This window comes from Leptodactylus fuscus, chromosome 1 (assembly GCF_031893055.1).
Source record: "Leptodactylus fuscus isolate aLepFus1 chromosome 1, aLepFus1.hap2, whole genome shotgun sequence".
NCBI classification, from domain to species: domain Eukaryota; kingdom Metazoa; phylum Chordata; class Amphibia; order Anura; family Leptodactylidae; genus Leptodactylus; species Leptodactylus fuscus.
In genome coordinates, this window is record NC_134265.1 from 278,774,615 (window position 1) to 278,790,219 (window position 15,605).

Sequence of the window (15,605 nt, forward strand, 5' to 3'; positions counted from 1 at the left end):
CCCACTCTACTAACTGAACTAAACATTACGCCTGCATACACTCACACTATTAAGCAATGCATCGCAATACATTACTATTGCAATGCATTGCATTATTCAGCGCACCCCCTGCTCTCCTTAACACCCACTAAACGCCCATGTATTTGCTGAAAATACACATTTACAAATACACGTGTAAGGGTCCATTCACATGGCGTAACGCGGCGCTCATTTGGTGCTTATTTTTACGGGAGCATTAACGCCGCGTAAACCCGATTGTAAAATTTCACCCGCGACTCGATTTACACACTTTTACAATCACCGCAGACGAAGTCGCGGGTAGCAGCTAGTATAACATAATGTTACAATCTCACTTAACATAACATTATAATCTTCATGGTACCTGTATTATACTCTATATTTTATCTGCCATAATGTAGATATGCTGCACTGATTTAGTTGTGCTGAAAAATATTCAGCAAAACATCATATTATATATGTATTGTTATTTTGTTATTTCTTATTGTATCAGTGTCTGACAAAGGTTCATGGTGTGGCTTAAACTTCAACTTTAACCATACACTACATCAGGGGTAGGGAACGTACGGCTCTCCAGCTGTTGCAAAACTACAACTCCCAGCATGTATACTTGCTCTGCTGTTCTTGGAACTCCCATGGAAGTGAATGGAGCATGATAGGAGTTGTAGTTTCACAGCAGCTGGAGAGCCGAAGGTTCCCTATCCCTGCACTACACTAATACATGGTTATATTCAGGGGTGAACCTACCCCTTTCGCCGCCCGAGGTGAACTACAGAAAGCCGCAACCCCCCCCCCCCCCCGGGACTGGCTTAGATAATCAAAAATGCCGCCCTCCCTGGGGCCCTGACATAGCGCCACCTGAAGCGCTCGCTTCAGGTCTCCTCATGGGAGGTGCGGCGCTGGTTATATTGCATAAAGCAATGTTTATGTAGAAAAATTAACTCATTTTGATGGCTTCTAAGTGCTAGAGGGGCTTATTGTTACTTGGGAGACCATTTTATGGTGGTGAGTGAAGATGAAAAATGTTGAAGTTGTGGCTTTTCAAAAAAAAAAAAGCCACCAAAAATTTTCCTATGACGGGAGCAATTTGAAATCAAAACTTTTTTTTCTTTTATTCAATTTATTTGGGGGGGAACAAATATCGAAAGAACTGCAGTTTTGCCATTTTTTTCCTGCAATGCCATTTATTTTATGTAATGAATATTTTCATATGTTTATTCCTCAAGCATTTTTTTGGATGTGGGGATACCTATTAATAATTGCCTGTAATAGCAGTATAGTAATGACAGGCCTGGGAGCCTTCAATATGGTATTACTCTGGTGAAAGGGGGTTGTAATCTGAGGCAACATGATGGTTCCTATGAGCCGCGGATCTTCAGATGCCTCAGTCACATTGGAAGATTATAAAGATAATCTGTTTTCCCTTAGCCCAAACAGCAGCACAAGATGGGGTATTCCTGCCCCTGTGTACTGTTAGGACAGGTGGAACTTTTAATTAGCTAACAGTTTTTCCCCCTATAAGAGGCCAGAGCGACCTCCTCCCCCCTGTGTTAGTCAAAAAGTATAAAAGGCAATATAACAATACAAACATTACCATAAACAATGGGAGGGAGCCCTGTGCTGCTGTTTGGGCTAAGGGAAAACAGATTATCTTTATAATCTTCCATTCCCCCTATGCCAAACAGCAGCACAAGATGGGGATCTAGCAAGTAAAATCCCAACTAGGGTGGGAGATCTTGGCAAGCAGATGCCAAGACAGAATGTCCGAAGGCTGTGGCCTCTGAGCTGCGCCAGTCCAATCTGCAGTGTCTGGTGAACATCAGATGAAACCTCCAGGAAGCAGCAGAACATATCTGCTCTAAGGAGAGCGAGTGTCTCTCTGACCGGGAAGTTGGTCCAATTCTGGTACTGGTAGGTCTTGAGCGCGAAGAGAGCAAGCGATGGCCTCCCTGATCCATCTTGACAGGGTGGCTTTAGAGGCTTTAACACCTTTGTTATGGCCGTAGGTATTGATGAGCAGGTTCTTCGAAAGGAAGCTGTACAATCCAAATATATGCGCAGATATATGCGACCCTAGGACAAAATCCCTGGATGAACCCAAGTTGAACCCTATCAGGGAAAAAGGTAATGAATGGCTCCGAGGCAGCCAAAGCTTGTAATTCTCCAATCCTTTTGGCAGAGGTAATTGCCAACAAGAAGGTTACCTTGTAGGCGAGATATCTCCAGTCCACTTCTGTTAAGAGTTCAAAGGGGGGAGAACAAAGCCCCTGAAGAACCGCAGCCAAGTCCCATTGCGGGACAGGGGGCTGCATCTGAGGGCGGAGCCTAGAGGCCCCTTTAAGGAATTACTTTAATAGAGGATCTTGTTATAACCAGGTCCCTAGAAGAGCGGAAAGTGCTGAAACATGAACCTTCAGGGTAGCTGGAGTTAGCCCCTTATCCAGGTCATTCTGTAGGAACTCCAAGACCGATTCGATAGCAGAGTTATTAAGCTGCCTATCCGAGATCCTTTGGTAACTCCTGTTAGTTGAATCCGCTCTTGAATGAGCCAACGTTCTTAGAACGGCCTGGGATAATCGTCTATCTCCGTATACGATGTGGTCAACCTCCAGGCCATGAGGTTGAACCTGTCCAGGTCCTGGCAGAGCTGTCAGTTCAGAATTACCAGGTTTTGGACTTGTGGAAGCCTCCAGTAGGTCCCTTGACTCATTAGGATGAGGTGGGTAAACCATGCCCTTTTTTGGCCAGAACGGCATGATCACTATTGCCGAAGTCTGGTCCTGCCTGAGTTTCGCCAATACCTTCAGAATAGGAGGAAAAACGTATGCCAGTTTGAACCTCCAAGGTATTGACAGGGCATCTACCGCCAAAGGATTGTCTTCCCGGTAGAGGGAGCAAAACCTCGTCACTTTGGCGTTGTACTGGGTGGCCATCAGGTCCACCTCGGGGAGACCCCACATCTCAGTGAGATGATGAAAGATGTCCGGATTTTAGGGACCATTCGCCTGTCGTCACCAGGCCTCTGCTTAGCTGATCCGCAAGGATGTTCAGCCCACCTCGAATGTGAACCGCTGATAGTTGTGAAAGATTCCTCTCCACCAGGAGAATATTAGATTTGTCACCTGCAGAAGCGAGGGGGATCTGGTTCCCTCCTTGTTTGCTGATATATCAGACTGCTGTTAAGTTGTCTGTTCTCACTCTCACAGCTTTCCCTTGCAGGTGGGGTGCAAACATTAGAAGCACACGGTGCACCGCAGTGAGCTCTCGCCAGTTGGACAAATGAGCCTTCTCTAAGCTGGTTCCAGGTCCCACGTACCGGGGTCTCCCCCAGAAGCACTCCCCATCTTGTGAGGGAGGCATCTGTGGTCAACAGGGTCCAGGATGTCTGGACCGTGGATTTCCCATCTCTGAGCTGGGACCACCAAGCCAGTGATCGATGGGTTCTGATGGATAACTGGATAGGACTCTGTAGCCCCGAAGGACTGTGGTTCCCGACTCTCAGGATCTCGCACTGTAAGGGGTGCATGTGCCATAGGGCCCACAGAACTGCCTTGATGGCTGCGGACATGAGACCTAGGACCTTCATGGCGGTCCTGATAGTAACCTTCCGGGTTGTGGATAGGTGATGAGCCGCTTGACCAATCTTCTCCTTCCAAGGAGGAGGCAGGGAGATCATCATGCTGAGAGAATCAAAGATAAACCCCAGAAATTGAATCGGGGTAGATGGAACCACTACCGACTTCTGCCAGTTTATTAGCCAGCCCAGCTCATTTAGGAAAGCCACAGTGGATTCCAACTGTGTAGCAAGCACCTCCTTTGACCGGGCTTTTAGGAGCCATTTGTCTAGTTATGGGACAATAAGATCCCTTGGAGGCGCAGGGCGGTTACGACCGGGGCCACTACCTTTGTGAAGGTGTGGGGGGCCAAGGATTTGCCGAATGGGAGAGCTGTCTAGATAAAGTTGCTTGATGCCCTGAAGAGGGAGGGTCCTTACGTATTTGTCTGGCTTGAACAAGTTGAAGGACCGATGGATCTTGGATAAGCCGTGATCAGGTGGACATATGATGAGACCAAATAGCCTACCCAGCCGATCTAGATGTGCTCTCCTCAGAGAGGGAGGCATAGGTAGTCAACAGGGTCTGGCGTTAGCTGGACCGTGGACACTCTCCACCAGAGAGGGATGCATCAGTGGTCAACAGGGTCCAGATAAATTGGACCGTGGACTCTACATTCAATTTCATGTTCCTCCTATGGAACGCTTATCTGGATGTGCTCTCCACCAGAGAGGGAGACATAGGTAGTCAACAGGGTCCGGCCTTAGCTGGACCGTGGACACTCTCCATCAGAGAGGGATGCATCAGTGGTCAACAGGGTCCAGATAAATTGGACCGTGGACTCTACATTCAATTTCATGTTCCTCCTATGGAACGCTTATCTGGATGTGCTCTCCACCAGAGAGGGAGACATAGGTAGTCAACAGGTTCCAGCCTTAGCTGGACCGTGGACACTCTCCACCAGAGAGGGATGCATCAGTGGGCAACAGGGTCCAGGTAAACTGGACCATGAACTCTTCATCCAATTCCACTTTATTCCTATGGAACTTTTCTCTAGATTCGCCCCACTAGTGAGAGAGAGGCATTTATAGTCAACAGGGTCCAGCGCTAGCTGGACCATGGACATCCCATCCTTAAGATGGAACACCACCTGGATGAAAGACAAATTTTGAGGAATAACTAAATTGGCTTGACCCAGACTGCTGAGTTTTTTTGTCAGCTGGATGACACAGCCTCCTCCATCCAATTCCTCATTGCCCGTATGGGAATCTCCTGTAGATGCGCTCTCTACCGGAGAGGGCTGTCTCTGTGGTCAACAGGGTCCAGACTATCTGGACATGGACATCCAGCCCTTAAAATGAAGCCCCTGCAGGCCCCACGGGTTGTGATTCCAGGCCTCAGACTTACCTTCTGCAGGCCGCATGCGCTATATGGCCCAAGGGACTGCAACTGCAGACCCTGACATAAGATCCAGTAACCTTTGGCAGTTAGGATGGAAACCCGCTGTATCACCTATAAATAATGCACTGCTGATATGATCTTTTCCCACCTAGAGGAGGGAGATTTTCAAGCAGACAGAGTCCAGCATGAAGTTTAGAGACTTTCTCCATGTGAATGGACCATGAGAACCACAAGTACCTTATTAACTTTTTTTTTTTTTTTTTTTCCACGAATGCAAAGTGCAACTGGGATTGAACCCAGGATACTGTGGATTCAGGCATACAAGTCTGTAACCCTACAGATTGAGCCACTAGGGCTTCTAAGTAAGACCTCTTATGAAAACTGGGAGAGGGAACCTTACCAGAAATCTGCATGTACTCCTTCACTCAGGAGATGACAGCAACAAATGATGGGCTCCTAGCTGGAGGACCCCGGACTGACAGCAGTGCAGACATGCATAACCTTACAACAAAATGCCTTAGAGCATCCACCATCATGTGAGCAATAAGCAAATATGCACCTAATAAGTAATGATAGTACATAGGTATCTGAACCCTTCTTTTAGGTTCACAGCATATAGTCCCCGCTTAGGAATTAAATGCACATTGAAAAACCGCAAGAAAATAAAAAAAAAAAAATTTGGTTGGATCTTACCATAATGGCGGTGAATCGACTTCGATATTGTGAAGTTGACAGAGTGCCCATAGCAATAGAAATTAGTGCTTTTAGTCTCTGCAGTGAACACAGAGGGAAAGCTGAAAGAGGACACGGCTTACCTTACTGCAGGGCAATAAATGAACTGCAGCTGAAAAAGTCAGTAACCTGCACAAGGCAGGTAAGACAAAAGACTGCAGTATAAACCTAGATCTTTCACTCAGAAAGAAGGGAAAGAGAAGAAAGGATCTAAGACACCTTATTCTAAACCATAGAGGAGGCCACAGCCTCCTCCACCTGTCCAGTCGCACAGGACAGAAAAAAACACAGGGGGGAGGAGGTCGCTCTGGCCTCTTATAGGGGGAAAAACTGTTAGCTAATTAAAAGTTCCACCTGTCCTAACAGTACACAGGGGCAGGAATACCCCATCTTGTGCTGCTGTTTGGCGTAGGGGGAATTGACGATGGTCTAGAAAGAACTAATTCCAACAATCAGAGAGGACCTTCATGCAGAGTCTCTGCTGTGCAAAACAGAGGAGACCTAGTGGCTATGGCTCCAGAGCAGATCCTGAGTGGGCACCATCTTTAAAGTACCAACAACAGCTATATTATTACAGCAAATGTCAGAAAGTGATTAATACTCTTCTATTCAGTTACAATATCTTTACTTTGCAATTGCTTTACTGTATGTCAAAATAGGTTTAAAAAGTAACTAAACTTGCCAACAACTTTTGATTTTCTTGTAGTCATTTGAATGGGTTTTCAAAGGTGACCGCCCATGAGCGTTTTCAGACCCTCCGCCTGGTGTCCATTTTTTTTCCACTGATACAAAGTCCTCCATGTAGGATTTTGTGTCCACGGAAAAAAAATGGACACCAGGCGGTGAGGCTGAAAACGCCACGGGGGCGGTCACCTTTGAAAACCCAATCAAATGAATGGGTTTTAAAGCCGACCACTTGCAAGCCGTCGGCTGTCCGGTTTCCACAGGGTTTACCACGGACACCCCGGAGCGGACAACAGCGACAGTGTGAATGCCGCTTAACTGATAGCCATCAGTTACTATCCATTATTTTGTGTTTGTTTATTTTCTGTGCATGCTCAGAAAGCCTAAACAGCAAAAAAAAACCCCGAAAGGACAGTATAAAAAATGGACACTGAGGGCGGGTTCACATCTGCACCCTGGTCTCCATTTTGCAGGTTTCCATTTCCTGCCCGAAACTGAACAGGAGACGGAAACCTACAGTCATTTTTCAAACCCATTCATTTGAATGGGTTTGGAATGTGTCCTGCCGTGAGCGCCTGAGAGAGTTTTGTGCTCTCCGCAGCGAAACCGTTTTTTTTTTAACTGGACACAAAGTCGGACATGCAGTACTCTGTGTCTGGTTAAAAAAAAAAAAAAAAAAAAAAAAAACGGTTTCGCCACGAAGAGCTCAAATCGCTCACAGGCGCTCACGGCAGGACACTGTCTGCCAGGTTTCCATCTTCTGTCAGCTAAAAGCGGAAACCTGAAAATGGATTTCGGGGGCAGGTGTGAACCCACCCTAACTGATGCTAACTGACACTAACTGATGATAACTGATACTGATATGTCCTTTTTTTTAACTGATCCATTAAATGGATCAGTTTAAAAAAATGGATACATTAACATTAGTTAGTATCAGTTAGTGTCCGTCAATGTCTGTTATAAGTGTCCTTTTTTTTCTTTTTAAACTGACACCTTCATAACGGAATCCAATGGTAGTGTGAACTCAGCCTTAGCTCCTAGGATGCTTAGATTGATTGAAAATAGTGTTACTTCATGTGGCGCTGTGCATAGTAATTCTGAATATGACAGTAGGGGTTGCTTATGTTATTCTATCATTCAACATGAAGTAAATTCATTTTCAGCCTCCTCTAATGGTGAGACAATTTACATTAATGGTAGCTTTAATTGTCCCACCTCCTATGTCATCTATTTGATTCAGTGTCAATGTTTTCTCCCATGCGTGGGCTGTACCACATTGAATATGAGTATTAGGTTAAATAAATATTGCTATAATAATAATAAGGCTGTTCTAAAACAGTTTTTATTTCATCAAATTGGTCTGGTACATAGGAGAAAATTGTTCATTATCAAAAAAGATCTCTGTTCACATTAGGAACAGATACCACAAACTGAGCAGTAGAGAATTCTATTGGTCTTGTAAGACTCAGACATTGTTACCGTATGGTTTAAAGAAGATGATCAAAAGAATATCATTGAAAGTACTAAAAATAGAGGTTTTTTTGTGTAATGGTTGTTATATGAAGGTTTATATTACTCATTTGACAGCTTTGTTTGTTAGTTCTGTAGAATTCCTGCTGATTGGCATTTAGCTAATTGCATGTGGACCTCACATTTCCCAGTATTCATTATAATATACTTTTTTAATGGTAGTGTACTGATACTGTTACAGGCTTGAGAAAGGAAGCTCTTCACAAATAATGAAATTTAAACAAGTTGCAGTTTTTTCTGTTTTTTTTTATCTTTGTATGAGTGTATTTTATTGTCTTTAAAAAAAGCATGTATATACTCCTTTGCAGCTCTCTTATTTTTAAAATATGTTATACCATTTTCTTTTGCAATGTTCTATTGTAATGTCACAAAGCCCAATAATGATGTTTCAATGCTCATGTCCCAAACCCTTATTGTGATGTGACGTTGCTCTCAAACCCTTATTGTGACATCATATTACCCAACTGTGTTGTCACAAAGCCCCATTATGATGATCTATTGTGATGTCACAAAGCCCTATTGTGAGGTTACAACAGTCCATTGTGATGTCCCGATGCTATATTGTGTTGACACAATGCTCTGTTATGATGTTCCAATACTGTGGAAGTGGCCAATTTTTCTTGTGGCCGTGGGCATGCATAGTTGGCTTGCCCTAGGCCCAAGGCCTAGAAGTAAGAAGATGTCGCCAGAAGAAAACGCGATGAAGACCTCGTCACAGAAGAAGATGGAAGCGGCGCTGGAGGGCTCTCTGGCAGAGTTGAGGACGCCCCAGTGCTGTTTGAGTGCTGGGGCCTGCCCCCATTGTTGTAAGAGAGCTCATTTGCATACCGAGAAAAAAAAAGGGATTGCAGGCAAACGGCCGAGCTGAGAAGAAAAGGAAAGGTAAGAGATGGCTATTCGTCTTCTCCCTTTCTTAAGGCTATTCTGACATGTTAGTGAGAAAACATTGTGTTTAAAAGATAGGATCCCTTTAATATTTCTTGCACCAATATTTAGCAAACTTACACTGCTTTGCCAGGTTTAAAAACATCTTTAAAAAAATATACAGATTAAAATTCATTGAGGATATTTGTTTTCATGCTGTGTGAGCCCAATGTCTCAGCGGCTATCTAGAAGCCAAGACAGAGGTGGCAAGTTGTTACACATCAACCTGCCATCTGTCAGAAAAATGCACAGTGCCAGCAGGAGCAAGAAGAGTTCACCAATCTCTGCTGAACTCAACTGGTTCCATTGAACCTTCCTCTTTGTTAAATAGACAGAGGTCTTTGCTCAAAGGAAATATGCAAGATAGGGGGACTATAAAGACGCAAGAATCAACTGTTCCTTGACTATTAAGCAGTTAAGGATGGTGTTTTCTTTACACGTTTTAGTGTATTGCATATGTTGTACAGAATGTAATATTCAGTTATTCTGATTACTCGGTATATTATAGGAGTTTTCATTTCTATACATGTACAGTACATTTAAAGAGGTAATCCCACAATAAGTCATATTTCATATAAAATTACTTTGCAATATTTTCTTGTCACCCATTGAAAGCAATTAGCAAACGTATATTTGTCACTAGAAAAAGCCAAAAGAATCTCCCTTTCCTTAGCACTATTTGAGCGTTGATGCCAATCAATAAGACATATAGTCCATGGTTATGCAAGGCTAGGTGGAGGGAAATGGTTGCCTTTGCCACGCACTCTGCCCTCACAACATGATCACTGGATGCCAGGGGAGCTGGAGGCCTGAAGCTCTTCCATGTGCAAAAGCCTATAATTAGGGTTGAGCTGATCTTGACATTTCAGGATCAATTTTGAAATCCAATTTCCGATCATTTTTCATTCGAACCCGATCTCGATCCCAATTCCGATCCCAATGCAAGTCAATGGGATTTTTTTACTAATCGGAGATCAGATTTTAAAAACAATCCTATTCACTATACAGCATGGAATCTAAAAATTGAATGCTTTAATTGTTAGAATCCACTCTGTGTAGTGATTTTTTTTTAATCACTAAGTAGCCAGAGGATTTCACGTCATGTCTCCCCTCCCAGTACCCGCCCACACTCTCCTAAGCCACAAGCCCCACCTTCTTCCTAGCTCTTTAACACTAACGTGGGAGGCGGGGGCAGCGAGGCAAAGAAGAATGAGAACACCAGGCACCAGACCAGCCATCTCTGTAGGTAAGTAGCTACTAGAAATGATAGCTAGTCTCCCATTAGAATGAATGGACGCAGTCAGCTCGCAGGGGGTTAAGGCTGTGTGCCGGCTGCTTCCATTCATTCCTAAGGAACCGCGGCAGAGCCTTCACACTGAGTATACACTCCACTCAGAATGAGCGGAGCATATACTCAGTGTGAAGGCTAACATTGTTAGCTTTTCCCACAATGCTTGGCCAGTAGCAAATCATTGTGGGAAATAATCACCGATCTCGATCCCACCTAAAAAGATCGTGTTCGGAATTCTGATCAAGATCGTGACATTTGGGGGCGGAGCTTGGCGGTGAAGTGGGATGGCCGCATAGATTTTGAGCTCCGTGACTACAGCCTGTTTAGCGACTTCTACAGCGACTTACCTGTGCTTTTCTTCCGAATCCATCCTGGCTTGGGTACCGGGTTTCACCTCTGACATGCCTAAGAGGAGGAAAACTGGTGTTAGACCGCGAAAACTGACGGACTTCTATTTCACCCATGGAGGGGATGCTATCCAAGATGGCGCAGGCTCTCACTCTGGTGGGAACTCCAAGGCCTCATCTCCTCAGGACTCGACTTCGGTCACACTGCATCCTTCTTCTCCATCTCGGGAGACGTTGCCGGAGACCGCTCTTCCTCAGCTGGTGCCTTCATCTGAGCCTTCTCTGGAGGAAAACCCAGCAGGTAATACTGACGATAGGAGACGGTCGGCCTCGCAAAATGGCGCCTCTCCTTCCTCACCGCGGGGGGCTGCTCACCAGACCTCTCCCCCTGGTAGTCCCTTTAAGCTACGGCACAAACCTCAATCTCAAGCTCATGTTACCGGAGGGCAAGAGGAATCCTATGATCATGGAGACTTATTGGCTGATATTCCTGCTTCTACCAACTCACTCACTGAAGCCTCCATGAAATTAATGTTAACTGCCTTTTACAAATCTTTGCGGGCTGACATGTCTCGCATGGTAGCCCCTCTCGACCATGACTTAAGTGAGATGAAAGAGCGTACTTTACATATGGAAACTAAAATGGTGGAATTTGCCGCCTCTCATAACGACCTAATTGATGCCCATTATGATGTGGAGAAAGAGGTGACCTTTCTACGTGCTAAAGTGGCAGATCTGGAAGATAGGTCCTGCAGAAATAATTTGAAGTTTAGGGGCATACCAGAATCTATTACCCAAAAGGACTTAACTCCTTTTTTGCAGAAATTGATTACTATGCTACTCCCAGATCAAGACTGCCTGGATGTGACTATTGATAGAGCCCATAGGGTTCCCAGACCGACACACCTCCCTGATACTATCCCTAGGGATGTACTAGCTAGGATTCATTTTTACCGCACAAAGGAACTCATAATTCAATCCTCCCACAACCTGGACTCTTTGCCTGATCCCTTTCAGGACATATCTATTTTTTCAGACTTGTCTGCTACTACCCTACAACTTAGACGCCAACTTTTGCCGGTCACTCTTGCCCTGCGACAACACCATATTCCATATAAATGGAGCTTTCCTGTTCGCCTTGTGATTGTTAAAAATGATGTTACCCATGTGATCCGCTCGTTGGAAGAGGGCAAATCCCTATTGCATCAATGGAACTGTCAGGATCCAGGTGTATTGCTTTGCCCATTTTGTTTTTATCTGCCCTGTTCCAAGATGGAGAAGACTGCTTCTTTCGGCACACCCAGTTCCTGCTTGGACTTTGCTTAAAAGGCCTCACCTGCTGCTGCTTAGTGCCTCAGTATCAGCACTGGTTTCTGGACTTTGGCTGCTGAACCTACCTCTTCTGGCTTTGGGACCTTGACTGCAGAACCCCTCTCCCTCCTGGCTCCTGGACTCTGGCAGTGGAACTCTCTCTCCTGGCTTTTGGACTCTGGCAGTTGAACTCTCCCTCTCCTGGCTCCTGGAATCCATGACATCGCTACAACACCTGCATGGACTTGGATAAGTTGTCTGCACTCTGTTCCTACATACCATTTGAGCATTGTCTGAACTCTGTTCTTGCATATCGTGTGAACCTGTGTCTAAAACCCTGTACCTGCACAAGATAAAGAACATTATTGACTGTATATTGTTGTGCTAGTCTGCTTGCGGGCCGGTGGCTCAAGGTATCCCTAGATTAAGGAGTATCATTACAGGAACATCCCACTGTCTGATTTTTTTGAAGAAGTCCTCAATGAATCCTTTATCTGATGGATGGACCTCTGTACGCAAACCTCGCAACAATATTGTCACGGACTCGCATATTTAAGGCTGGGTCTGCTTGACTCTGTGTGTCTTTTCGTTTCACGCCGCTGTTTGGACTATTTCCCCCATTCTTGCAGCAGCTGCTGGTCCGCTGTGTTTATACTTAGAAACATAGCGATGCTTTGTTCTCATCCGCGACCATATAGGTCTTGTTTACATGTTTTACCCCTGTTCTTTTGTTGTATTCCCCTATCTAGACACTAATTCTGTAGCAACTCTGGTTGGAAGGTGGGAGGACTGCTGGTCACATTATTTTGCAGGTTGTGGCACAGGTGAGATGGCATATGTAGCGAATCCTTTTGCTTACCATGGTTCTTAAGCTATTATCCATGAATGTCAGAGGGTTGAACTCCCCTCAAAAACACGCCTCGATGTGGCGTGAAGTACGAGACCAACACTGTGACATTATGGCCATTCAAGAAACACATTTATTGGAGCAAGATGCCCTGCGCATCAAACGTCCCGTTTACCCCCATATCTTTCATTCTCACTACTCTTCTAAAAGCAGGGGTGTATTATTGGGGATTAGGAACACTGTGGCATTTCAACTTTTGGATACCTATTCCGACCCTCAAGGCCGATTTGTGGTGGTTGTTTGACTCCTAAACTGTGTAGCATACACCTTGGTCTCAGCATATGCCCCCAACCAGTGTCAGATAGCCTTCTTTAATAAACTTATGAGAATAGTGATGAAGAAGAAACAAGGTTGTTTACTTCTCATGGGCGATTTTAACATCGCTCCTGACCCTCAGATTGACACCTCTTCCCGCTGTGCATCCCGTCATCCAAATTTCACGCATTCACTATGGCGTCATAACATATATGATGTCTGGCGTATTTACCATACATCTGAAAGGGATTATACATGTTTTTCCTCAGTGCATAATAGCTACTCCCGCATTGACCTCTTCCTTGTTGATCAAGTGACCTTGCCTTTGGCAATGAAATCAGAAATATCACAGATCACTTGGTCAGATCATGCGGCTATTCTTCTTACTCTAGCGGAAAAGCATAGCAGGAACAGGGATTACATTTGGAGATGTAGCGACTACCTTTTGTCTAACCCTCATACTAGGAAGCAGCTGGAGAGCGACCTGGGAGAATTTTTCAAATTTAATGTTCCATCCGTATCTAATCCTGCAATTTTGTGGAATGCTCATAAAGCATTTATTAGAGGTACCTTGATTCGCCTGGGCCACGTCGAACAGAAACGTAGACTTTCTGACATCAATTCTTTGTTGCAACAAATTAAAGTTCTTGACACTGCTAATAAGCGCCTTCCTTCGGCTTCCAATGCGGATGAACTGTCGACTCTCCGCAGGAAATTGAACGAATGTCTTTTGTTTCAATATGAGAAAAATTTGCGTAAGACTAAAGCTTTGTATTACTCCCAATCTAATAAGGCTGGTAAACTTTTAGCGTCCCGTTTGAAACGAAAACACGATAAGTCTAGGATTCCCTATTTATGGGATAAAACGGGTTCTTATAAACTATATGACCCAAAAGGAATAGCTAATAGATTTCGGTCCTTTTATGAAGAATTATATAATTTAGCTGCTGACCCCTCTCAATCTGTCCCTACCCAAGATAGGATTGACTCCTTTCTTGAATCTATGGATCTACCCACCTTGTCCCCCATACAACTTGATAGTCTTAACGCCCCGATTTCTCTAGAGGAATTGACTAAAGTAATTAACTCCTTACCAACTCGGAAATCTCCAGGTCCTGATGGTCTGACAAACGAATACTATAAAACGTTTTCCCCTCTTTTGTCAGCCCCTTTACTGGACTTTTTATCCTCTGCAATGATCACCGCTCAATTCCCTAAGGAAAACCAGGAAGCCCTTATTGTTACCTTACCAAAACCGGGAAAAGAGCCATCTACTCCCCAGAACTTTCGCCCAATTTCCCTTTTGAATGTGGATCTAAAGATCTATGCTAAGCTCATAGCGACTAGACTAGCAGAATGTCTCCCTACTCTGATTAATTACGACCAAGTGGGCTTTGTGAAGGGACGTCAGTCCTATGAGAATACTAGACGTATGATTAATTTAACCCACTTTCTCATTCGGAATAGATGTGAAGCACTTATGTTGGCTCTGGACGCCGAGAAGGCATTTGACCGCATTTGCTGGTCGTATGCCTTCTCGGTACTGCGTAAAATGGGCTTTTCTGGGACTATTGATGGAGCGATCCGGGCTTTGTATTCCAATCCTTCAGCCAAAGTATTTACTAATGGCACCTTTTCAGATGCCTTCGATATAATGAACGGAACCCGCCAAGGCTGCCCGTTGTCCCCTTTAATTTTTGTTTTATCTATGGAACCCCTAGCCCAATTGATCAGAGATGATTTGATGGTGCGGGGTGTCACGGTGGGAGACCGCTCCTATCTGATATCTCTTTATGCAGATGATGTCATTCTTACGCTTACAGACCCACACTCCTCCCTTCCTCGCCTTATGCATTTGATTGATATCTTTGGAACATTATCCTACTACAAATTGAACCTCTCGAAATCCCAAGCCCTTTCCTTCAATGTTTCACCCACCTCTCTCCAGACTCTACGTTCGCTGTATGGCTTCGATTGGCGACAAGACTCAATTCAATATTTAGGTGTTCATATCACCCCCTCTCCCAGGTCGCTCTTTGGTAGCAATTATATCCCATTACTTAAAACGTTACAAGACGACTGTGCTAAGATGATGCCTGTAGAAGTTTCATGGCTAGGCCATGTCGCTGCCTTTAAGATGCTTCTCCTGCCCAAGCTGCTATATTTGTTTTGTACCGTGCCAATAACTGTTCCTGCTTCTTACTTTGAATCCTTACAAAGACTAATTTCCCGCTACATTTGGCAGGGTAAGCGACCTAGGATAAATAAAGGTTCTCTGTCTAAACATAAGCTATTTGGAGGTTTAGGCGTTCCCATGATGTATAATTACTATATAGCTACATTGGTTGCCCAGTGTGCTGGATGGTGGACCGCAGATCTCTCTGTCCCCTGGATTCACCTTGAACATTCCTGTATCCCACATGGGACCTTAAAAGAGCTACTATTGTCCACCTTCTGGACTGGTGAATGTCCCTCTACATTGTCCCCTACAATGACTGCCTCCTTATCAGCCTGGTCCCATGCACATGCCGTGTCATCCCCAAGGTTGCAGTGGACTACAGCAACTACTCCTATTTCACTGCTATCTTGGATGATGCCCGACCTTAATTTGTCCTCTTGGGAAACATCTGGTATCACTTTTCTTTCCCATT